Here is a 27,462-nt window from a genome sequence, read left to right on the forward strand (position 1 = left end):
CCCCGGCTCCCGTACCTGACTCGCTCTCCGTCTGTCCTGTCCCGGCGCGCGCGGCCCCGCTCCCTAGGGCGCGCGCGCGCCGGGTCTCTGCGATTTAAAGGGCCACTGCGCCGCTGATTGGCGCAGTGGTTCCAATTAGTGTGTTCACCTGTGCACTCCCTATTTATACTTCACTTCCCCTTCACTCCCTCGCCGGATCTTGTTGCCATTGTGCCAGTGAAAGCGTTTCCTTGTGTGTTCCTAGCCTGTGTTCCAGACCTCCTGCCGTTGCCCCCGACTACGATCCTTGCTGCCTGCCCCGACCTTCTGCTACGTCCGACCTTGCTTCTGTCTACTCCCTTGTACCGCGCCTATCTTCAGCAGTCAGAGAGGTTGAGCCGTTGCTAGTGGATACGACCTGGTCACTACCGCCGCAGCAAGACCATCCCGCTTTGCGGCGGGCTCTGGTGAAAACCAGTAGTGACTTAGAACCGATCCACTAGCACGGTCCACGCCAATCCCTCTCTGGCACAGAGGATCCACTACCTGCCAGCCGGCATCGTGACAGTAGATCCGGCCATGGATCCCGCTGAAGTTCCTCTGCCAGTTGTCGCCGACCTCACCACGGTGGTCGCCCAGCAGTCACAACAGATAGCGCAACAAGGCCAACAGCTGTCTCAACTGACCGTGATGCTACAGCAGCTACTACCACAGCTTCAGCAATCATCTCCTCCGCCAGCTCCTGCACCTCCTCCGCAGCGAGTGGCCGCTTCTGGTCTACGACTATCCTTGCCGGATAAATTTGATGGGGACTCTAAATTCTGCCGTGGCTTTCTTTCCCAATGTTCCCTGCACTTGGAGATGATGTCGGACCAGTTTCCTACTGAAAGGTCTAAGGTGGCTTTCGTAGTCAGCCTTCTGTCTGGAAAAGCTCTGTCATGGGCCACACCGCTCTGGGACCGCAATGACCCCGTCACTGCCTCTATACACTCCTTCTTCTCGGAAATTCGAAGTGTCTTTGAGGAACCTGCCCGAGCCTCTTCTGCTGAGACTGCCCTGTTGAACCTGGTCCAGGGTAATTCTTCCGTTGGCGAGTACGCCGTACAATTCCGTACTCTTGCTTCAGAATTATCCTGGAATAATGAGGCCCTCTGCGCGACCTTTAAAAAAGGCCTATCCAGCAACATTAAAGATGTTCTGGCCGCACGAGAAATCCCTGCTAACCTACATGAACTCATCCATCTTGCCACTCGCATTGACATGCGTTTTTCCGAAAGGCGTCAGGAGCTCCGCCAGGATATGGACTTTGTTCGCACAAGGCGTTTTTTCTCCCCGGCTCCTCTCTCCTCTGGTCCCCTGCAATCCGTTCCTGTGCCTCCCGCCGTGGAGGCTATGCAGGTCGACCGGTCTCGCCTGACACCTCAAGAGAGGACACGACGCCGCATGGAGAATCTCTGCCTGTACTGTGCCAGTACCGAACACTTCCTGAAGGATTGTCCTATCCGTCCTCCCCGCCTGGAAAGACGTACGCTGACTCCGCACAAAGGTGAGACAGTCCTTGATGTCTACTCTGCTTCTCCACGTCTTACTGTGCCTGTGCGGATATCTGCCTCTGCCTTATCCTTCTCTACTATGGCCTTCTTGGATTCCGGATCTGCAGGAAATTTTATTTTGGCCTCTCTCGTCAACAGGTTCAACATCCCTGTGACCAGTCTCGCCAGACCCCTCTACATCAATTGTGTAAACAATGAAAGATTGGACTGTACCATACGTTTCCGCACGGAGCCCCTTCTAATGTGCATCGGACCTCATCACGAGAAGATTGAATTTTTGGTCCTCCCCAATTGCACTTCCGTAATCCTCCTTGGACTACCCTGGCTTCAACTCCATTCCCCAACCCTGGATTGGTCCACTGGGGAGATCAAGAGTTGGGGGCCCTCTTGTTTCAAGGACTGCCTAAAGCCGGTTCCCAGTACCCCTTGCCGTGACTCTGTGGTTCCCCCTGTAACCGGTCTCCCTAAGGCCTATATGGACTTTGCGGATGTTTTTTGCAAAAAACAAGCTGAGACTCTACCTCCTCACAGGCCTTATGATTGTCCTATTGACCTCCTCCCGGGCACTACTCCACCCCGGGGCAGAATCTATCCTCTGTCCGCCCCAGAGACTCTTGCTATGTCGGAGTACATCCAGGAAAATTTAAAAAAAGGCTTTATCCGTAAATCCTCCTCTCCTGCCGGAGCCGGATTTTTCTTTGTGTCCAAAAAAGATGGCTCTCTACGTCCTTGCATTGACTACCGCGGTCTTAATAAAATCACGGTAAAGAACCGCTACCCCCTACCCCTCATCTCTGAACTCTTTGATCGCCTCCAAGGTGCCCACATCTTTACTAAATTGGACTTAAGAGGTGCTTATAATCTCATCCGCATCAGAGAGGGGGATGAATGGAAAACGGCATTTAACACTAGAGATGGACACTTTGAGTATCTGGTCATGCCCTTTGGCCTGTGCAACGCCCCTGCCGTCTTCCAAGACTTTGTTAATGAAATTTTTCGTGATCTCTTATACTCCTGTGTTGTTGTATATCTGGACGATATCCTGATTTTTTCTGCCAATCTAGAAGAACACCACCAGCATGTCCGTATGGTTCTTCAGAGACTTCGTGACAATCAACTTTATGCCAAGATAGAGAAATGTCTGTTTGAATGCCAATCTCTTCCTTTCCTAGGATACTTGGTCTCTGGCCAGGGACTACAAATGGATCCAGACAAACTCTCTGCCGTCTTAGATTGGCCACGCCCCTCCGGACTCCGTGCTATCCAACGTTTTTTGGGGTTCGCCAATTATTACAGGCAATTTATTCCACATTTTTCTACCGTTGTGGCCCCTATCGTGGCTTTAACCAAAAAAAATGCCAATCCCAAGTCTTGGCCTCCTCAAGCGGAAGACGCCTTTAAACGGCTCAAGTCTGCCTTTTCTTCGGCTCCCGTGCTCTCCAGACCTGACCCTTCTAAACCCTTCCTATTGGAGGTTGATGCCTCCTCTGTAGGAGCCGGAGCGGTCCTTCTACAAAAAAATTCTTCCGGGCATGCTGTTACTTGTGGTTTTTTTTCTAGGACCTTCTCTCCGGCGGAGAGAAACTACTCCATCGGGGATCGAGAGCTTCTAGCCATTAAATTAGCACTTGAGGAATGGAGGCATCTGCTGGAGGGATCAAGATTTCCAGTTATTATTTACACCGATCACAAGAACCTCTCCTATCTCCAGTCTGCCCAACGGCTGAATCCTCGCCAGGCCAGGTGGTCTCTGTTCTTTGCCCGATTTAATTTTGAAATTCACTTTCGGCCTGCCGATAAGAACATTAGGGCCGATTCTCTCTCTCGTTCCTCGGATGCCTCGGAAGTTGAACTCTCTCCGCAACACATCATTCCTCCTGACTGCCTGATTTCCACTTCTCCAGCCTCCATCAGGCAAACTCCTCCAGGAAAGACCTTCGTCTCTCCACGCCAACGCCTCGGAATCCTCAAATGGGGTCACTCCTCCCATCTCGCAGGTCATGTAGGCATCAAGAAATCTGTGCAACTCATCTCTCGCTTCTATTGGTGGCCGACTCTGGAGACGGATGTCGTGGACTTTGTGCGAGCCTGCACTGTCTGTGCCCGGGATAAGACTCCTCGCCAGAAGCCCGCTGGTTTTCTTCATCCTCTGCCTGTCCCCGAACAGCCTTGGTCTCTGATTGGTGTTACGCCTAGCGCTCCGGGTCCCCGCTCCTCCCCGGAGCGCTCACGGCGTCTTTCTCCCTGCAGCTCCCCGGTCAGTCCCGCTGACCGGGAGCGCTGCTCTGTCATGGCCGTTGGGGATGCGATTCGCACAGCGGGACGCGCCCGCTCGCGAATCGCATCCCAGGTCACTTACCCGTTCCCGTCCCCTGCTGTCATGTGCTGGCGCGCGCGGCTCCGCTCTCTAGGGCGCGCGCGCGCCAGCTCCCTGAGACTTAAAGGGCCAGTGCACCAATGATTGGTGCCTGGCCCAATTAGCTTAATTGGCTTCCACCTGGTCCCTGACTATATCTATCCTCCTCCCATGCACTTCCTTGCCGGATCTTGTTGCCCTTGTGCCTAGTGAAAGCGTTTTGTGTGTTTAAAGCCTGTGTACCAGAACTTCTGCTATCACCCCTGACTACGAACCTTGCCGCCTGCCCCCGACCTTCTGCTACGTCCGACTTTGCTTCTGCCTACTCCCTTGTACCTCGCCTATCTTCAGCAGCCAGAGAGGTGAGCCGTTGCTAGTGGATACGACCTGGTCACTACCGCCGCAGCAAGACCATCCCGCTTTGCGGCGGGCTCTGGTGAAAACCAGTAGTGTCTTAGAACCGGTCCACTAGCACGGTCCACGCAATCCCTCTCTGGCACAGAGGATCCACCTCCTGCCAGCCGGCATCGTGACAGTAGATCCGGCCATGGATCCCGCTGAAGTTCCTCTGCCAGTTGTCGCTGACCTCCCTACGCTGGTCGCCCAGCAAGCTCGTCAGATCGCCCAACAAGATCACCAGCTGTCGTACTTGACCACCATGACACAGCAACTCCAGTCACAACTACAGCAAGTACAGTCACAGCTACAGCAGCAACAACCATCTCCTCCGCCAGCTCCTGCACCCCTTCCGCAGCGAGTGGCCACTCCTAGCCTCCGCCTGTCCTTGCCGGACAAATTTAATGGGGACTCTAAGTTTTGCCGTGGCTTTCTTTCGCAATGTTCCCTGCACATGGAGATGATGTCGGACCAGTTTCCTACTGAAAGGTCTAAGGTGGCTTTCGTAGTCAGCCTTCTGTCTGGAAAAGCTCTGTCATGGGCCACACCGCTCTGGGACCGCAATGACCCCGTCACTGCCTCTGTACACTCCTTCTTCTCGGAAATTCGAAGTGTCTTTGAGGAACCTGCCCGAGCCTCTTCTGCTGAGACTGCCCTGCTGAACCTGGTCCAGGGTAATTCCTCCGTTGGCGAGTACGCCATACAATTCCGTACTCTTGCCTCTGAACTATCCTGGAATAATGAGGCTCTCTGCGCGACCTTTAAAAAAGGCCTATCCAGCAACATTAAAGATGTTCTGGCCGCACGAGAGACTCCTGCTAACCTGCATGAACTCATTCATCTAGCCACTCGCATTGACATGCGTTTTTCTGAGAGGCATCAAGAGCTCCGCCAGGAAAAAGACTTAGATCTCTGGACACCTCTCCCACAGTCTCCACTGCAATCTGCGCCTAGGCCTCCCGCCGAGGAGGCCATGCAAGTGGATCGGTCTCGCCTGACCCTGGAAGAGAGGAATCGCCGTAAGGAAGAGAATCTTTGTCTGTACTGTGCCAGTACTGAACATTTTTTGGTGGATTGCCCAATCCGTCCTCCACGTCTGGGAACCGCACGCTCGCACCCAGCTCTCGTGGGTGTGGCGTCTCTTGATGCTAAGTCGGCTTCTCCACGTCTCACGGTGCCTGTTCGGATTTCTACTTCAGCCAGCTCTTCCCTCTCAGCCGTGGCCTGCCTGGACTCTGGAGCTTCTGGGAATTTTATTCGGGAGTCCTTAGTGAATAAATTCCGCATTCCGGTGACCCGTCTTGTCAAGCCACTCCACGTTTCCGCGGTCAACGGAGCCAAGTTGGATTGCACCGTGCGTTTCCGCACGGAGCCCCTCCTAATGTGCATCGGACCTCATCACGAGGAAATTGTATTTTTGGTCCTTCCTAATTGCACTTCTGAAGTTCTCCTTGGACTACCCTGGCTTCAACACCATTCCCCAACCCTGGATTGGTCCACTGGGGAGATCAAGAGTTGGGGCCCCTCTTGTTCCAAGGACTGCCTTCAACCGGTTCCCAGTACTCCCTGCCGTGACCCTGTGGTTCCTTCTGTATCCGGTCCCCCTAAGGTCATTAAGGACTCTGCCTGCCACAAGAAATGCCTCTCCCCCCCTCCCAGTCCCATCAGGCAAGCCCCTGTGTCCCCGCATGGCCCTCGTCCTGGTGTCACACTGCCCCGTGCCAGGTCTCGCCCTCTGCCCTCTCTCCCCATTCCTACTCCTGCTGTTCTGCCTGCCGTTGAGGAATCCCTCCATCCTTTCCCGGTGTCCTCATCCCAGGGGAGGCAGTTACCGGATAAAGAGAAGGGGAGACCTAAGGGGGGGGGGTACTGTTACGCCTAGCGCTCCGGGTCCCCGCTCCTCCCCGGAGCGCTCACGGCGTCTTTCTCCCTGCAGCTCCCCGGTCAGTCCCGCTGACCGGGAGCGCTGCTCTGTCATGGCCGTTGGGGATGCGATTCGCACAGCGGGACGCGCCCGCTCGCGAATCGCATCCCAGGTCACTTACCCGTTCCCGTCCCCTGCTGTCATGTGCTGGCGCGCGCGGCTCCGCTCTCTAGGGCGCGCGCGCGCCAGCTCCCTGAGACTTAAAGGGCCAGTGCACCAATGATTGGTGCCTGGCCCAATTAGCTTAATTGGCTTCCACCTGGTCCCTGACTATATCTATCCTCCTCCCATGCACTTCCTTGCCGGATCTTGTTGCCCTTGTGCCTAGTGAAAGCGTTTTGTGTGTTTAAAGCCTGTGTACCAGAACTTCTGCTATCACCCCTGACTACGAACCTTGCCGCCTGCCCCCGACCTTCTGCTACGTCCGACTTTGCTTCTGCCTACTCCCTTGTACCTCGCCTATCTTCAGCAGCCAGAGAGGTGAGCCGTTGCTAGTGGATACGACCTGGTCACTACCGCCGCAGCAAGACCATCCCGCTTTGCGGCGGGCTCTGGTGAAAACCAGTAGTGTCTTAGAACCGGTCCACTAGCACGGTCCACGCAATCCCTCTCTGGCACAGAGGATCCACCTCCTGCCAGCCGGCATCGTGACAATTGGTATGGATTTTATTACAGACCTACCCCCATCCCGTGGCAACACTGTTGTTTGGGTGGTCGTTGATCGATTCTCCAAGATGGCACATTTCATCCCTCTTCCTGGTCTTCCTTCAGCGCCTCAGTTGGCTAAACAATTTTTTGTACACATTTTTCGTCTTCACGGGTTGCCCACACAGATAGTCTCGGATAGAGACGTCCAATTCGTGTCAAAATTCTGGAGGGCTCTTTGTAAACAACTCAAGATTAAATTAAACTTTTCTTCTGCATATCATCCTCAATCCAATGGACAAGTGGAAAGAATTAACCAGGTCTTGGGTGATTATTTACGACATTTTGTTTCCTCCCGCCAGGATGATTGGGCAGATCTTCTACCATGGGCCGAATTCTCGTATAACTTTAGAGTCTCTGAATCTTCCTCCAAATCCCCATTTTTCGTGGTGTACGGCCGTCACCCTCTTCCCCCCCTCCCTACTCCCTTGCCCTCTGGTTTGCCCGCTGTAGATGAAGTGACTCGTGATCTTTCCATCATATGGAAAGAGACCCAAGATTCTCTTTTACAGGCTTCATCTCGCATGAAAAAGTTTGCCGATAAGAAAAGAAGAGCTCCCCCCATTTTTGCTCCCGGAGACAAGGTATGGCTCTCCGCTAAATATGTCCGCTTTCGTGTCCCCAGTTACAAACTGGGTCCACGCTATCTTGGTCCTTTCAAAGTCTTGTGCCAAATTAATCCTGTCTCTTACAAACTTCTTCTTCCTCCTTCTCTCCGTATTCCTAATGCCTTTCATGTCTCTCTTCTTAAACCACTCATCATCAACCGTTTCTCTCCCAAGTTAGTTTCTCCCACTCCTGTCTCCGGTTCTTCTGACGTCTTCTCGGTGAAAGAGATACTGGCCTCCAAGACGATCAGAGGAAAAAAGTTCTTTTTGGTGGATTGGGAGGGCTGTGGACCTGAAGAGAGATCCTGGGAACCTGAGGACAACATCCTAGACAAAAGTCTGCTCCTCAGGTTCTCAGGCTCTAAGAAGAGGGGGAGACCCAAGGGGGGGGGTACTGTTACGCCGAGCGCTCCGGGTCCCCGCTCCTCCCCGGAGCGCTCGCTTCTCTCTCGCTACCGCAGCGCTCCGGGCAGCTCCACTGACCCGGTGCGCTGCGATACCGTCTCCAGCCGGGATGCGATTCGCGATGCGGGTAGCGCCCGCTCGCGATGCGCACCCCGGCTCCCGTACCTGACTCGCTCTCCGTCTGTCCTGTCCCGGCGCGCGCGGCCCCGCTCCCTAGGGCGCGCGCGCGCCGGGTCTCTGCGATTTAAAGGGCCACTGCGCCGCTGATTGGCGCAGTGGTTCCAATTAGTGTGTTCACCTGTGCACTCCCTATTTATACTTCACTTCCCCTTCACTCCCTCGCCGGATCTTGTTGCCATTGTGCCAGTGAAAGCGTTTCCTTGTGTGTTCCTAGCCTGTGTTCCAGACCTCCTGCCGTTGCCCCCGACTACGATCCTTGCTGCCTGCCCCGACCTTCTGCTACGTCCGACCTTGCTTCTGTCTACTCACTTGTACCGCGCCTATCTTCAGCAGTCAGAGAGGTTGAGCCGTTGCTAGTGGATACGACCTGGTCACTACCGCCGCAGCAAGACCATCCCGCTTTGCGGCGGGCTCTGGTGAAAACCAGTAGTGACTTAGAACCGATCCACTAGCACGGTCCACGCCAATCCCTCTCTGGCACAGAGGATCCACTACCTGCCAGCCGGCATCGTGACACTACTCATCTTTCTTAATATATCAGGATCCCATATCATTTACGGGACTTTAATACAATTCTGGACTATCAGTTGCCGAATTACCGAAAGTGACACAAATTTTATTTATTTTTATATTTTTTCATTAAAGGGGTACTCCGGTGCTTAGACATCTTATCCCCTATCCAAAGGATAGGGAATAAGATGCCTGACCGCGGGAGTCCCGCCGCTGGGGACCCCCGTGATCTTGCACGCGGCACCCCGTTTGTAATCAGTCCCCGGAGCGTGTTCGCTCCGGGTCTGATTACGGGTGATCTCAGGGTCGGCGGCGTGTGAATTCATGCCTGTGCCCCCGTGTGACGTCACGCTCCGCCCCTCAATGCAAGCCTACGGGAGGGGCTGTCACGCCCCCTCCCATAGGCTTGCATTGAGGGGCGGAGCGTGACATGACACGGGGGCGGGGGCTTGACGTCACACGGCGCCCGCCCTGTGATCGCCCGTAATCAGACCCGGAGCGAACATGCTCCGGGGACTGATTACAAACGGGGTGCCGCGTGCAAGATCCCGGGTGTCCCCAGCGGCGGGACTCCCGCGGTCAGGCATCTTATTCCCTCTCCTTTGGATAGGGGATAAGATGTCTATGCACTGGAGTACCCCTTTAATGTTAAATATTGGTGTTTGTTTTTATTGTATTTATATGTTCAAGCACGTATATCTCTTTTCCTCGGCACAAGGGCCCTGTGCCATGAGGTCAAGTTGCAACAATTAATATTTTATACATATAATAAAATTGTATCTTATAATTGAAGCATGATCCAGTTATTTACTATTATTATTTATACTATTTTTCATCTATGTATCAGGTAACTGATACTAGTCTTGAGGGGTTGGTTACTGTTTGAAAATATTAATTTAAAATGTGTTTAAAGGGGTATTCCAGGCCAAAACTTTTTTTTTTATATATCAACTGGCTCCGGAAAGTTTAACAAATTTGTAAATTACTTCTATTAAAAAATCTTAATCCTTCCAATAGTTATTAGCTTCTGAAGTTGAGTTGTTGTTTTCTGTCTAACTGCTTTCTGATGACTCACCTCCCGGGAGCTGTCCAGCTCCTATGGGAATATTTTCCCATCATGCACAGCTCCCGGGACGTGACATCATCATTGAGCAGTTAGACAGAAAACTTCAGAAGCTAAGAACTATTGGAAGGATTAAGATTTTTTAATAGAAGTCATTTACAAATCTGTTTAACTTTCCGGAGCCAGTTGATATATAAAAAAAGTTTTTGCCTGGAATACCCCTTTAACTTTCTCTCACCAGTTGATTTGAAAACATATGGTTCCTCTGGAGTACCCCTTTAAAACCACACAGCTTTCCCAGAAACAGATATACACCAAACTTTTTACAATGTAATAGAAGAAGGGGCATCTCAAGGATGTTTTTTTTTTTAATTGTCCCAGTACATGGCGACATAAGAAATGCGGTTTCTTCCTTCGCTATTTATCTTCCCTTCTGCCGCCGCGCCATTTGCCAAGACCATAAATGGCTTAATGTAGAGAATGAAATAGTCCTCGATGCACGTGGGCCGGAGCCGTTCCTTGGCTGTAAACAATCACCGCCAGGGTAAGCAGGTGATTTAGATGTCTGCGCTCTCCGACTCCTCGGGGAGAAATAAAAGCTGCGAAAAATAAAAAATAAAATAAAATGAAGGAATTGGAGCCGGAGAAAATCTCCTGAATGGAGGCGGCTGATTAAAGTCAGGAACATGGAGCAGATTACCCAGCTTTACGTGCTGCCAGCGGGGACTGAGCTTATTTGTTTTACCTGTGATAAAAGCTGCATAATACTGAGAGGTAAATCACCGCAAACATCCGCCATGTTGTCACCGCCTCGCTTCATTACATGGGTTTGTGTAATTTACTGAATTACCATATGGCTGCCAAATAGAAATCCCTCTTATTCTGCAAAAAATCATCTCACTTATGGTCTCTGATGGTTTCGTGTTTTCATTTTAGCATTCATAGTCAGTCTTTACTTTTAGATAATATGCTGAGCAGCTTCAGAGCACGCGCTTACAACACTGCTAATCCTGAGCCATTGGTTCATGAATACAATTCCAGGTCTGCAGTGGTCTGAGGGCGGCACAATAGAATGCTGCCCACATTGTGCACGCTGTTCTTCATCTCCCATTAGGATTTTCCGTCAGAGAGAAGAAGGCTGAACAAGGGCCTCTCTGCAATACACTAATATCTTCATTGGCCTCTGGTCATAGTTAGTGCTTCTTAAATGCAATGTCATGAGAAGTTTTCCTGCCACATCCTTACGGGTATCTTGGTGAAAGATTAGGGCTGTCAAGCTCCACCCATGGGACCACTCGGTTTTAGCTTTTTGATAATATCATGCTGAGCAACATCAGAGTATGTGCTTATAACACTGCTAATCCTAAGCCATTGGTTCATGAATACAATACCAGGTCTGCAGTGGATACTGTCACTCCCAAAAGCTGTGCAATAAAAAGCTGTCCATGCTGTGAGGATGCAGGTCTCAAGTTCTTCATCCCCAATAAGAAGTTTTCATCAGAGAGAAAAGGGCTGGACAAGGGTTTCTCTGCAATACACTAATCTCTTTATTGGCTTCTGGTCATAGTTAGTGCTTCTTCATTGCCATGTGATGAGAAGTTTTACTGCTACGTCCTTCCGGTTATCTTGCTGCAAGATTAGGACTGTCAAGCCCCACCCATTGGACCACTCAGAAACACATGGGAACTCCTCTAAGATCCACTTTTGGGTGGGGATTGCATAATGCCTCCCCCTTGTGCATCTTGATTGTTGGTAATCAATATTCTGGGAGTGTTAGCAAGTTTCCTGTGAGCATCTTCAGTCTAACACTATTCATGTATACAGTGTATATGGGGCTCTTATTGCCCCTTGTACCCAGAGATCTACCTATTTGCTTGCTAGAGTTTATAAGACCGTTAGACGGTAGACACTTCAGATCAGCTCCATTCTTTTCAGCAGGTTGAAAAGTGAGAGTCTTCTTTTAGCAAAAACTTAGGTGTGACATCTAGTGGCTGAATGAAGAACTGCAATAGTTCTCTATAACGTTTCTTAGGCAGTGTTCATGTATCAGATCTGGTCACTGCTTTGAGTCTGCTAAACAGGACGACTATCAGTGAAAGTATAAGACCAGTTGCATGCTGGGAATTTATCAGCCGTGAACACCATGGATAACAGTGTAGTGTCCCAGTGCCGATGGTCCGGCTATAATCCATAAGTTGTCGAGTGACTGACATTTTTTTACACACTGTATAAATGTGAATAGGGTACCAAACATTTATCTGCAAAGAATTTATGTGCACTGGACCACATTAACCCCTTAAAGGGGTACTCTGCCCCTAGATATCTTATTCTCAATCCAAAGCATAGTGGATAAGATGTCTGATCTCTGTCCAGCACCTGTATGTTTAGAATACTGGATTCCTGTGGTGGGAGACGTGACATCACACAACGCGCCCTCTATTCATGTCTATGGGAGGGGATGTTGGGAGGGGCGTCACGTAGACAGGAATAAAGGGGGAGTGGTGTGACGTCCCGTCGCCGGCCACCCAAACCCAGCGTTTTAAACATACTGTTTAGAATGCTAGGTGCTGGACGGAGATCAGACATCTTATCCTCTATCCTTTGCCTAGGGCAGTGGTCTCCAACCTGCGGACCTCCAGATGTTGCAAAACTACAACTCCCAGAATGCCCGGACAGCCAACGGCTGTCCGTGCATGCTGGGTGTTGTAGTTTTCCAACATCTGGAGGTCCGCAAGTTGGAGACCACTGGTCTAGGGGGATAAGATGTCTGTGGACGGAATACCCCTTTAACCTTATATTCTAATAGTTCGGACATGAATACACAATACCAAATATGTTTATAATTTTTTTTTTTGTATGATGAGAAAAAGGAACAATTAAAATGTTATAGGGAAAGAGGCTTAATTTATTTATTTTTTTACTGTTTATATTACATTTCTTATATCCCCATAGGAGGCTGTTTACAGCAGTCACTCAATTGCTACTACTGTTCAGTGCTATGCATTGGCCTGATGAGAACTATCTGTGACCTACTTCTCTGGTCCGCTAGAAGGTATTATAGTGGTTATTCACAAATAAAAAAACAAAAACATGGCGGCACATCCACAATTTGTTCTATGATCTAGGTATATTATTGTACATAGGGGCAGTATTATAGTAGTTATATTCTTGTATATAGGAGGCAGTATTATAGTAGTTATATTCTTGTATATAGGAGCAGTATTATAGTAGTTATATTCTTGTATATAGGGGCAGTATTATAGTAGTTATATTCTTGTATATAGGAGCAGTATTATAGTAGTTATATTCTTGAACATAAGGGCAGTATTATAGTAGGTATATTCTTGTATATAAGGGGCAGTATTATAGTAGGTATATTCTTGTATATAGGAGCAGTATTATAGTAGTTATATTCTTTTATATAGGAGCAGTATTATAGTAGTTATATTCTTGTATATAGGGGCAGAATTATAGTAGTTATATTCTTGTACATAGGGGGCAGTATTATAGTAGTTATATTCTTGTATATAGGAGGCATTATTATAGTAGTTATATTCTTGTAAATAGGAGCAGTATTATAATAGTTATATTCTTGTATACAGGAGCAGTATTATAGTAGTTATATTCTTGTATATAGGAGCAGTATTATTGTAGTTATATTCTTGTATATAGGAGCAGTATTATAGTAGTTATATTCTTGTATATAGGATCAGTATTATAGTAGTTATAGTCTTGTATAAACGAGCAGTATTATAGTAGTTACATTCTTGTATATAGGAGCAGTATTATAGTAGTTATATTCTTATATATAGGAGCAGTATTATAGAAGTTATATTCTTGTATATAGGAGCAGTATTATAGTAGTTATATTCTTGTATATAGGAGCTGTATTCTTGTATATAGGAGGCAATATTATAGTAGTTTTATTCTTGTATATAGGGGCAGTATTATAGTAGTTATATTCCTTTATATAGGAGCAGTTTTACAGTAGTTATATTCTTGTTTATAGGGAGCAGTAATATAGTAGTTATATTCTTGTATATAGGAGCAGTATTATAGTAGTTATATTCTTGTATATAGGAGCAGTATTATAGTAGTTATATTCTTGTATATAGGGGCAGTATTATAGTAGTTATATTCTTGTATATAGGAGCAGTATTATAGTAGTTATATTCTTGTATATAGGGGCAGAATTATAGTAGTTATATTCTTGTACATAGGGGGCAGTATTATAGTAGTTATATTCTTGTATATAGGAGGCAGTATTATAGTAGTTATATTCTTGTATACAGGAGCAGTATTATAGTAGTTATAGTCTTGTATAAACGAGCAGTATTATAGTAGTTATATTCTTGTATATAGGAGCAGTATTATAGTAGTTATATTCTTGTATATAGGGGCAGTATTATAGTAGTTATATTCTTGTATATAGGAGGCAGTATTATAGTTGTTATATTCTTGTATATAGGGGCAGTATTATAGTAGTTATATTCTTGTATATAGGAGCAGTATTATAGTAGTTATATTCTTGTATATAGAAGCAGTATTATAGTAGTTATATTCTTGTATATAGGAGCAGTATTATAGTTGTTATGTTCTTGTATATAGGGGCAGTATTATAGTAGTTATATTCTTGTATATAGGAGCAGTATTATAGTAGTTATATTCTTGTATATAAGAGCAGTATTATAGTAGTTATATTCTTGTATATAGGAGACAGTATTATAGTAGTTATAATCTTGTAAATAGGAGGCAGTATTATAGTAGTTATATTCTTGTACATAGGAGCAGTATTATAGGAGTTATATTCTTGTATATAGGAGCAGTATTATAGTAATTATATTCTTGTATATTGGAGGCAGTATTATAGTAGTTATATTCTTGTATATAGGATGCAGTATTATAGTAGTTATATTCTTGTATATAGGATGCAGTATTATAGTAGTTATATTCTTTTATATCGGATGCAGTATTCTAGTAGTTATATTGTTTTATATAGGAGGCAGTATTATAGTAGTTATATTCTTGTATATAGGAGCAGTATTATAGTAGTTATATTCTTGTATATAGGAGCAGTATTATAGTAGTTATATTCTTGTATATAGGAGCAGTATTATAGTAGTTATATTCTTGTATATAGGGGCAGTATTATAGTAGTTATATTCTTGTATATAGGAGCAGTATTATAGTAGTTATATTCTTGTATATAGGAGCAGTATTATAGTAGTTATATTCTTTTATATCAGATGCAGTATTATAGTAGTTATATTCTTGTATATAGGATCAGTATTATAGTAGTTATATTCTTGTATATAGGAGGCAGTATTATAGTTGTTAAATTCTTATGTATTTGGAGCAGCATTATAGTTGTTATATTCTTATGCATTAGGAGGTGTATTAAAGTTGTTATATTCTTATGCATTTGGAGCAGTATTATAGTTGTTATATTCTCATGCATTAGGAGCAGTATTATAGTTGTTATATTCTTATGCATTAGGAGCAGTATTATAGTTGCTATTTTCTTATGCATTAGGAGCAGTATTATAGTTGCTATATTCTTATGCATTAGGAGCAGTATTATAGTTGTTATATTCTTATGCGTTAGGAGCGGTGATTGACAAGAAACTTTCTTTCTGACATCAAATAGCAGGTGTGTGCATTACAGCATTATGTCCATTGCCCTATGTATATACAGTATGTATCCTCAGTCATAGTGATAATTTCATTCTATTTCACACAAATCTTATATAAAGTTCTCAGCTTTTATATAACGCAGTAAAATACTAATAAACACAGTGTCAAGTTTGAAGTAATAAATCAGGATGTGGCTGCAGTAATAACAGAAGACGGCTCAATATTTGACAGAACACTTGGGAAAACCCTGTCAGGCTGTAATATTGTAATGTTTTCCTGTACCTGTTGATGGGAATCACAGCTATTATTTAACACCTTCACAGCTGGAGGTCCTCTCCATGTGTGACAGATACGGTGCCAGCGCTGTCATCTATGATTTCCAGCCATTATTTTATATTCCAGCTGTAATTCAATTGTAAATGACGCCGGCCAAAAATAATCTGTGAAAACTGAATCACTAGATTATTTTAGGATAGAAATGTTGACTACTGAGGGGGATGTAACCTTTAAAGAAAAGCTCAATTTATATTTTCTTAGACAGGATGGGGGAGGGGAGCCCTTTAATCTGATAATAACCAAAAAATGTTGTAACTTTCGAACAGACTTTGTGGTCCAGTTACAATATATCTGTTACACTGTACATAGCTAGACAATGCTCTGTGAGCTAAACATCCTGGACTCCAGACAGATACATTGTACATAGCTAGTCCTGTGCTCAGCTGAGAAGTGATACAATTGTATCCAGTCTAGACAATGCTCTGTGAGCTAAACATCCTGGACCCCAGACTGATACTGTTACGCCGAGCGCTCCGGGTCCCCGCTCCTCCCCGGAGCGCTCGCTACACTCTCGCTACTGCAGCGCTCCGGTCAGATCCACTGACCCGGTGCGCTGCGATACCGCCTCCAGCCGGGATGCGATTCGCGATGCGGGTGGCGCCCGCTCGCGATGCGCACCCCGGCTCCCGTACCTGACTCGCTCTCCGTCGGTCCTGTCCCGGCGCGCGCGGCCCCGCTCCCTAGGGCGCGCGCGCGCCGGGTCTCTGCGATTTAAAGGGCCACTGCGCCGCTGATTGGCGCAAGTGGTTCTAATTAGTGTGTTCACCTGTGCACTCCCTATGTATACCTCACTTCCCCTGCACTCCCTCGCCGGATCTTGTTACCATCGTGCCAGTGAAAGCGTTTCCTTGTGTGTTCCTAGCCTGTGTTCCAGACCTCCTGCCGTTGCCCCTGACTACGATCCTTGCTGCCTGCCCCGACCTTCTGCTACGTCCGACCTTGCTTCTGTCTACTCCCTTGTACCGCGCCTATCTTCAGCAGTCAGAGAGGTTGAGCCGTTGCTAGTGGATACGACCTGGTCACTACCGCCGCAGCAAGACCATCCCGCTTTGCGGCGGGCTCTGGTGAAAACCAGTAGTGACTTAGAACCGGTCCACTAGCACGGTCCACGCCAATCCCTCTCTGGCCCAGAGGATCCACCTCCTGCCAGCCGGCATCGTGACAGTAGATCCGGCCATGGATCCCGCTGAAGTCCCTCTGCCAGTTGTCGCCGACCTCACCACGGTGGTCGCCCAGCAGTCACAACAGATAGCGCAACAAGGCCACCAGCTGTCTCAACTGACCGTGATGCTACAGCAGCTACTACCACAGCTTCAGCAATCATCTCCTCCGCCAGCTCCTGCACCTCCTCCGCAGCGAGTGGCCGCTTCAGGCCTACGACTATCCTTGCCGGATAAATTTGATGGGGACTCTAAATTTTGCCGTGGCTTTCTTTCTCAATGTTCCCTGCACTTGGAGATGATGTCGGACCAGTTTCCTACTGAAAGGTCTAAGGTGGCTTTCGTAGTCAGCCTTCTGTCTGGAAAAGCTCTGTCATGGGCCACACCGCTCTGGGACCGCAATGACCCCGTCACTGCCTCTGTACACTCCTTCTTCTCGGAAATTCGAAGTGTCTTTGAGGAACCTGCCCGAGCCTCTTCTGCTGAGACTGCCCTGTTGAACCTGGTCCAGGGTAATTCTTCCGTTGGCGAGTACGCCGTACAATTCCGTACTCTTGCTTCTGAACTATCCTGGAATAATGAGGCCCTCTGCGCGACCTTTAAAAAAGGCCTATCCAGCAACATTAAAGATGTTCTGGCCGCACGAGAAATCCCTGCTAACCTACATGAACTCATTCATCTAGCCACTCGCATTGACATGCGTTTTTCTGAAAGGCGTCAGGAGCTCCGCCAGGATATGGACTTTGTTCGCACGAGGCGTTTTTTCTCCCCGGCTCCTCTCTCCTCTGGTCCCCTGCAATCCGTTCCTGTGCCTCCCGCCGTGGAGGCTATGCAGGTCGACCGGTCTCGCCTGACACCTCAAGAGAGGACACGACGCCGCATGGAGAATCTCTGCCTGTACTGTGCCGGTACCGAACACTTCCTGAAGGATTGTCCTATCCGTCCTCCCCGCCTGGAAAGACGTACGCTGACTCCGCACAAAGGTGAGACAGTCCTTGATGTCAACTCTGCTTCTCCACGTCTTACTGTGCCTGTGCGGATATCTGCCTCTACCTTCTCCTTCTCTACTATGGCCTTCTTGGATTCCGGATCTGCAGGAAATTTTATTTTAGCCTCTCTCATCAACAGGTTCAACATCCCAGTGACCAGTCTCGCCAGACCCCTCTACATCAATTGTGTTAACAATGAAAGATTGGACTGTACCATACGTTTCCGCACGGAGCCCCTCCTAATGTGCATCGGACCTCATCACGAGAAAATTGAGTTTTTGGTCCTCCCCAATTGCACTTCCGAAATTCTCCTCGGACTACCCTGGCTTCAACACCATTCCCCAACCCTGGATTGGTCCACTGGGGAGATCAAGAGTTGGGGTTCCTCTTGTTTCAAGGACTGCCTTAAACCGGTTCCCAGTTCTCCTTGCCGTGACCCTGTGGTTCCCCCTGTAACCGGTCTCCCTAAGGCCTATATGGACTTTGCGGATGTTTTTTGCAAAAAACAAGCTGAGACTCTACCTCCTCACAGGCCTTATGACTGTCCTATTGACCTCCTCCCGGGCACTACTCCACCCCGGGGCAGAATTTATCCTCTCTCTGCCCCAGAGACTCTTGCTATGTCTGAGTACATCCAGGAAAATTTAAAAAAGGGCTTTATCCGCAAATCCTCCTCTCCTGCCGGAGCCGGATTTTTCTTTGTGTCCAAAAAAGATGGCTCCCTACGTCCTTGCATTGACTACCGCGGTCTTAATAAAATCACGGTAAAGAACCGCTACCCCCTACCTCTCATCTCTGAACTCTTTGATCGCCTCCAAGGTGCCCACATCTTTACCAAACTGGACTTAAGAGGTGCTTATAATCTCATCCGCATCAGAGAGGGGGATGAATGGAAAACGGCATTTAACACTAGAGATGGACACTTTGAGTATCTGGTCATGCCCTTTGGCCTGTGCAACGCCCCTGCCGTCTTCCAAGACTTTGTTAATGAAATTTTTCGTGATCTCTTATATTCCTGTGTTGTTGTGTATCTGGACGATATCCTGATTTTTTCTGCCAACCTAGAAGAACACCGCCAGCATGTCCGCATGGTTCTTCAGAGACTTCGTGACAATCAACTTTATGCCAAAATGGAGAAATGTCTGTTTGAATGTCAATCTCTTCCTTTCCTAGGATACTTGGTCTCTGGCCAGGGACTACAAATGGATCCAGACAAACTCTCTGCCGTCTTAGATTGGCCACGCCCCTCCGGACTCCGTGCTATCCAACGTTTTTTGGGGTTCGCCAATTATTACAGACAATTTATTCCACATTTTTCTACCATTGTGGCTCCTATCGTGGCTTTAACCAAAAAGAATGCCAATCCTAAGTCATGGCCTCCTCAAGCGGAAGACGCCTTTAAACAGCTCAAGTCTGCCTTTTCTTCGGCTCCCGTGCTCTCCAGACCTGACCCATCTAAACCCTTCCTATTGGAGGTTGATGCCTCCTCAGTAGGAGCTGGAGCGGTCCTTCTACAAAAAAATTCTTCCGGGCATGCTGTTACTTGTGGTTTTTTTTCTAGGACCTTCTCTCCGGCGGAGAGGAACTACTCCATCGGGGATCGAGAGCTACTAGCCATTAAATTAGCACTTGAAGAATGGAGGCATCTGCTGGAGGGATCAAGATTTCCAGTTATTATTTACACCGATCACAAGAACCTCTCCTATCTCCAGTCTGCCCAACGGCTGAATCCTCGCCAGGCCAGGTGGTCTCTGTTCTTTGCCCGATTTAATTTTGAAATTCACTTTCGGCCTGCCGATAAGAACATTAGGGCCGATGCTCTCTCTCTCGTTCCTCGGATGCCTCGGAAGTAGAGCTCTCTCCGCAACACATCATTCCTCCTGACTGCCTGATCTCCACTTCTCCAGCCTCCATCAGGCAAACTCCTCCAGGGAAGACCTTCGTCTCTCCACGCCAACGCCTTGGAATCCTCAAATGGGGTCACTCCTCCCATCTCGCAGGTCATGCGGGCATCAAGAAATCCGTGCAACTCATCTCTCGTTTCTATTGGTGGCCGACTCTGGAGAAGGATGTTGTGGATTTTGTGCGAGCCTGCACTGTCTGTGCCCGGGATAAGACTCCTCGCCAGAAGCCCGCTGGTCTTCTTCATCCTCTGCCTGTCCCCGAACAGCCTTGGTCTCTGATTGGTATGGACTTTATTACAGACTTACCCCCATCCCGTGGCAACACTGTTGTTTGGGTGGTCGTTGATCGATTCTCCAAGATGGCACATTTCATCCCTCTTCCTGGTCTCCCTTCAGCGCCTCAGTTGGCAAAACAATTTTTTGTACACATTTTTCGTCTTCACGGGTTGCCCACGCAGATCGTCTCGGACAGAGGCGTCCAATTCGTGTCAAAATTCTGGAGGGCTCTCTGTAAACAACTCAAGATTAAATTAAACTTTTCTTCTGCCTATCATCCTCTATCCAATGGGCAAGTAGAAAGAATTAACCAGGTCCTGGGTGATTATTTACGGCATTTTGTTTCCTACCGCCAGGATGACTGGGCAGATCTTCTACCATGGGCCGAATTCTCGTATAACTTCAGAGTCTCTGAATCTTCCTCCAAATCCCCATTTTTCGTGGTGTACGGCCGTCACCCTCTTCCCCCCCTCCCTACTCCCTTGCCCTCTGGTTTGCCCGCTGTGGATGAAATATCTCGTGATCTTTCCACCATATGGAAAGAGACCCAAAATTCTCTCTTACAGGCTTCATCACGCATGAAGAAGTTTTCTGATAAGAAAAGAAGAGCTCCCCCCATTTTTTCTCCTGGAGACAAGGTATGGCTCTCCGCTAAATATGTCCGCTTCCGTGTCCCTAGCTACAAATTGGGACCACGCTATCTTGGTCCTTTCAAAATTTTGTGCCAGATTAATCCTGTCTCTTACAAACTTCTTCTTCCTCCTTCTCTTCGTATTCCTAATGCCTTTCACGTTTCTCTTCTTAAACCACTCATCATCAACCGTTTCTCTCCCAAACTTGTTTCTCCCACTCCTGTTTCCGGCTCCTCGGACATCTTCTCCGTAAAGGAGATACTGGCCTCCAAGAAGGTCAGAGGGAAAACTTTTTTTTTGGTCGATTGGGAGGGTTGTGGTCCTGAAGAGAGATCCTGGGAACCTGAGGACAATATCCTAGACAAAAGTCTGCTCCTCAGGTTCTCAGGCTCTAAGAAGAGGGGGAGACCCAAGGGGGGGGGTACTGTTACGCCGAGCGCTCCGGGTCCCCGCTCCTCCCCGGAGCGCTCGCTACACTCTCGCTACTGCAGCGCTCCGGTCAGATCCACTGACCCGGTGCGCTGCGATACCGCCTCCAGCCGGGATGCGATTCGCGATGCGGGTGGCGCCCGTTCGCGATGCGCACCCCGGCTCCCGTACCTGACTCGCTCTCCGTCGGTCCTGTCCCGGCGCGCGCGGCCCCGCTCCCTAGGGCGCGCGCGCGCCGGGTCTCTGCGATTTAAAGGGCCACTGCGCCGCTGATTGGCGCAAGTGGTTCTAATTAGTGTGTTCACCTGTGCACTCCCTATGTATACCTCACTTCCCCTGCACTCCCTCGCCGGATCTTGTTGCCATTGTGCCAGTGAAAGCGTTTCCTTGTGTGTTCCTAGCCTGTGTTCCAGACCTCCTGCCGTTGCCCCTGACTACGATCCTTGCTGCCTGCCCCGACCTTCTGCTACGTCCGACCTTGCTTCTGTCTACTCCCTTGTACCGCGCCTATCTTCAGCAGTCAGAGAGGTTGAGCCGTTGCTAGTGGATACGACCTGGTCACTACCGCCGCAGCAAGACCATCCCGCTTTGCGGCGGGCTCTGGTGAAAACCAGTAGTGACTTAGAACCGGTCCACTAGCACGGTCCACGCCAATCCCTCTCTGGCACAGAGGATCCACCTCCTGCCAGCCGGCATCGTGACAGATACATTGTACATAGCTAGTCCTGCTCTCAGCTGAGAAGTGATACTATTGTATCCAGTCTATTCAATGCTCTGTGAGCTAAACATCCTGGACTCCAGACTGATACATTGTACATAGCTAGTCCTGCTCTCAGCTGAGAAGTGATACTATTGTATCCAGTCTATTCAATGCTCTGTGAGCTAAACATCCTGGACTCCAGACTGTTACATTGTACATAACTAGTCCTGTTCTCAGCTGAGAAGTGATACAATTGTATCCAGTCTAGACAATGCTCTGTGAGCTAAACATCCTGGACTCCAGACTGATACATTGTACATAACTAGTCCTGCTCTCAACTGAGAAGTGATACAATTGTATCCAGTCTATAGACAATGCTCTGTGAGCTAAACATCCTGGACTCCAGACTGATACATTGTACATAGCTAGTCCTGTTCTCAGCTGAGAAGTGATACATTGTATCCAGTCTAGACAATGCTCTGTGAGCTAAACATCCTGGACTCCAGACTGATACATTGTACATAGCTCGTCCTGCTCTCAGCTGAGAAGTGATACAATTGTATCCAGTCTAGACAATGCTCTGTGAGCTAAACATCCTGGACTCCAGACTGATACATTGTACATAGCTAGTCCTGCTCTCAGCTGAGAAGTGATACAATTGTATCCAGTCCAGACAATGCTCTGTGAGCTAAACATCCCGGACTCCAGACTGATACATTGTACATAGCTAGTCCTGCTCTCAGCTGAGAAGTGATACAATTGTATCCAGTCTAGACAATGCTCTGTGAGCTAAACATCCCGGACTCCAGACTGATACATTGTACATAGCTAGTCCTGCTCTCAGCTGAGAAGTGATACAATTGTATCCAGTCTAGACAATGCTCTGTGAGCTAAACATCCTGGACTCCAGACTGATACGTTGTACATAGCTCGTCCTGCTCTCAGCTGAGAAGTGATACAATTGTATCCAGTCTAGACAATGCTCTGTGAGCTAAACATCCTGGACTCCAGACTGATACATTGTACATAGCTAGTCCTGCTCTCAGCTGAGAAGTGATACTTATTTACAGAAATGTTTTTGTCCCCCTTCCCCAGATCTTTGCCACCACATAATCCTGTTTCTGAGATCTACGTACATTTCTTTCCCCCTCATGGCTTGGTGTTTGATCTGATATACATTGTCAGCTGTGAGACCTTATATAGACAGGGCTTTGTCTTGTCCAATCAGATGAATTTACCACAGGTGACTCCAATCAAGGTGGAGAAGCATCTCAGAGATGATCAAGAGAAATGGGAGGAGCCAGAGCTAAGTATCACGTGTCATTGAAGAGTCTGAATCATAGGAGTCTCTAGATGTCAGGTCTTTAGTAGAATTATACCCTGCAGAGCCAAATGTAGTGCTTTCGCTTGGTTAGTTTTGGTTCCTAAGGGCAACAACTTTTACTTTTAGAATGGGGTCACACAGAGCGCACCCGCACTGCGGATACACCAATGGCAGTCACAAGAGCGAGTTCCCTGCTGTGGCCAGGAAGCTCTGTAAGTCTGCTTGTAATACCAAATTTCACACCAGCAGTTACGAGCTGACACACAGAGCTACCCAGCCACAGCAGGGAGCTCGCTCGTGACTACAGTCGGCGCATCTGCAGTGTGAAATATGCTGCGGATGCGCTCCATGTAACCCTATCATTAAAGGGCTACTCCGCCCCTAGACATGATGCTCCGGCCCCTGTATCACCCGTCATTATGCACAGAGCGAGTTTGCTCTGTGCAGTGATGACAGCAGGGTGCTGCAGCCGAGATCATGGGATCACCTTTCCCTTTTTCCAACAATTGACATCTATGTTCTCCTGTGCCTCGTGTAGTACTGCCCCGGGCATGCCTATGGCTGACCCCCCCTCGGCCTTCCCTTGCAGCGGATGGGTTAATATCGGTGTTGGTGCCCGAGTAACATGGAGGAGGGATGAATAATTCAGAAGTAATCTGGGGGGAGCCGGAGCGCACAGAGATAAGGAGACATAGAGATGAGTATTGGTGAAGACGAAAATAAAAACCCGCAATCCGGAGAATCCATGAATATATTTACACACATTATAGTTTTTCCCCCTGATTATCTGACAAGCGCCATATGGTGCTGTAATTAACCCTGCCAAACAGCTATAATAACCCGCTCCAGAGCTTTCCTATTGATCACAGGGGTTTCCATAGAAAGAACAATTCTCTGGACACAAACAGCACAAAAATATTTCAAATCTGTTTCATTCTTCTTCTGCAATTTATTTTGATTTCTAAATGAGGAAAAAGTAAAAACAGAGAAGGAAAAGATACCGTTAAGTGGTTGTTACAGATCAAAAAGCCATAAAATACACTGCTCAAAAAATAAAGGGGACACTAAGATAACACGTCATAGATCTGAATGAATGAACTAATCGTATGAAATACTTTCGTCTTTACATAGTTGAATGCGCTGACAACAAAATCACACACAAATTATCAATGGAAATCAAATGTATCAACCCATGGAGGTCTGGATATGGAGTCACCCTCAAAATCATAGAGGAAAACCCCACTACAGGCCGATCCAACTTTATGTAATGTCCTTAATACAAGTCCCAATGAGGCTCAGTAGTGTGTGTGGCCTCCACGTGCCCGTATGACCTCCCTACAACGCCTGGGCATGCTCCTGATGAGGTGGAGGATGGTCTCCTGAGGGATGTCCTCCCAGACCTGGACTAAAGCATCCGCCAACTCCTGGACAGTCTGTGGTGGATGGAGCGAGACGTCCCAGATGTACTCAATCGGATTCAGGGGAACGGGCGGGCCAGTCCATAGCATCAATGCCTTCCTCTTGTAGGAACTGCTGACACACTCCAGCCACATGAGGTCTAGCATTGTCTTGTATTAGGAGGAACCCAGGGCCAACTGCACCAGCATATGGTCTCACAAGGGGTCTGAGGGTCTCATCTCGGTACCTAATGGCAGTCAGGCTACCTCTGGCAAGCACATGGAGGGCTGTGCGGCCCCCAAAGAAATGCCACTGCACATCGTTACTGACCCACTGCCAAACTGGTCATGCTGGAGGATGTTGCAGGCAGCAGAACGTTCTCCACGATGTCTACAGACTCATGTCTGTCACGTGCTCAGTGTGAACCTGCTTTCATCTGTGAAGAGCACAGGACACCAGTGGCGAATTTGCTAATCTTGGTGTTCTCTGACAAATGCCAAAAGTCCTGCACGGTGTTGGGCTGTAAGCACAAAGGCGGAGGTAGCGGTCCTGCTGCTGGGTTGTTGCCCTCCTGCGGCCCCTTCCACGTCTCCTGATGTACTGGCCTGTCTCCTGGTAGCGCCTCCGTGCTCTGGACACTACGCTGACCGACACAGCAAACCTTCTTGCCACAGCTCACATTGATGTGCCATCCTGGATGAGCTGCACTACCTGAGCCACTTGTGTTGGTTGTAGACTCCGTCTCATGCTACCACTAGAGTGAAAGCACCGCTAGCATTCAAAAGTGACCAAAACATCAGCCAGGAAGCATAGGAACTGAGAAGTGGTCTGTGGTCACCACCTGCAGAACCACTCCTTTATTGGAGGTGTCTTGCTAATTGCCTATAATTTCCACCTGTTGTCTGTTCCATTTGCACAACAGCATATGAAATTGATTATCAATCAGTGTTCTTCCTGAGTGGACAGTGGGATTTCACACAAGTGTCAGTGACTTGGAGTTACATTGTGTTGTGTAATTGTTCCCTTTATTTTTTTGAGCAGTGTAATGAAAGATACATTACCCACCTGATGGATCCCGGCTAAGGTATATGACTGCCTGCTGTTGTTTGGTCACTGCTTTATGGCGATATTATTCATACACTGTATTAGGGTATTATATAGCATTATTTGTGCACTGTACAGTGGTATTATTTGACCCTTGTATAGTGGTATCATTTGGGAACTGTATTATGGTATTATTTGAGCACCAGATGGATGTATTATATGAGCACTGTATAGTGGTATCATTTGAGCGCTGTATTATGCTATTATTTGAGCACTGTATGGTGTTATTATTTAAGCACCAGATGTACCTACTGTATTATATGAACAATGTATGGTGGTATAATTTGAGCGCTGTGCTGGGTTTATTTGAACCCTGTATGATGGTACTATATGAGTGAGATTATTCTGTTATCTGAGGACTGTGTGATGGTATTATCTGAGCTCTGTATTATGATATTTTTGAGCACTCTATGATGGTATTATCTGACCACTGTATAGTGGTACACTGTGTACTAGATGGAGGTATTATTTGAGCACTGTGCTGGGTTTATTATAACCCTGTATGATGGTATTATATGAGCACTTCATCATTCTGTTATCTGAGCACTGTGTGATGGTATTATCTGAGCTCTGTATTATGATATTTTTGAGCACTGTATGGAGGTATTATTTGAGTCCTGTGTAGTGATATTATCAGAGCACCATATGATGATATTATCTGGAATAATCTGAGTGCTATATGGTGGTATAATTTGAGCAATGTCTTATGGCATTATTTGACAACTGTATTGTGGTTTCCTTCGAGTACTGTATGGTTGTATAATTTGAGCACTAGAATTAAGTATTATTTGAGCACTAGGTGGAGGTATTTTTGAACATTGTATAGTGGTATTATTAAGCACTGTACAGAGATACAGTTTCAGCACTGTATATGAATGCATTATATAAGAACTGTATGGTGGTATTATTTGAGCACTGTATGAAGATATTATATTAGCAGTGAGCAGTGTATGATGGAGCTTACATAAAAGGAATCCGTCATCTCTGTAGCAGGTATAGAGCTGCAGACAAGGAAGGACAGGTGATAGGGAAATTAAAGAAAAGGATACCTTTGGCTTTGCTGATTGGTCATTTGCACAGTTATAAAATCATGCTTTTCCCTAGAAGTTAAACTGATACTGAACAGCAGAATGCATGCCTCCTCCCTCCCCCACCCCTCCATGTAGCACTGAGCCTTGTACCTCAATAAGTCAAGGCAGGGAGGGGTGGGGGAGGGAGGAGACGTGCATACTGTGGCTTGGCACCAGTTGAGCCTCTAGGGAAAAAACATGATTTTATAACTGTGTTATTTGGCCAATCGTTGGCCAGTATTTGAGCAGCATACAGTAGAATTTGGCACAGTATGATGTGTTTTATATACATTGTAAGACTGTAGATCATATTGAGGGAGAGGTGCCAAGAACATGTACAGGATCGATCATTATAGAGGACATGGTTGGCTTTGCCTATAGGTGTTTGATACGGAGAGCAAGGTACTTTATGTGTACCTCCATAAGTTTAGGGTACAGTATGGGCCAATACAACTATAGATGCAGTTGCATTGGCCAGCTCATGGGTATATGTTTCATAAAGAAAGCCAATACTGCCCCTTTGGTGCCCATGAAGAGGAAGGGCCCATCCCTGGTTGATGTCATATCTACTATAAAGTCTCCTCCCTTCTTCGTGTGTGACATGTCTATGATAATGACAACATAACACTAGAGTGCCAAGATCCATAGGTATCAGGTATGGGGAAACATGTCGGTAAAGCCAAGTCCTGGTGGGGAAGAGGTGGAGCATGAAGCCCTGTCTCAAGCCCCCGCCCCCTCGACCCTACATCAGGTAAAGGGCAGTGTATCAGTTTTCCGGAACTATTCTTAAGAGATTTTCTATAATGTTATGGGACGGTTGGTAGGAC

Source organism: Hyla sarda, chromosome 5, assembly GCF_029499605.1.
Source record: "Hyla sarda isolate aHylSar1 chromosome 5, aHylSar1.hap1, whole genome shotgun sequence".
Lineage (NCBI taxonomy): Eukaryota > Metazoa > Chordata > Amphibia > Anura > Hylidae > Hyla > Hyla sarda.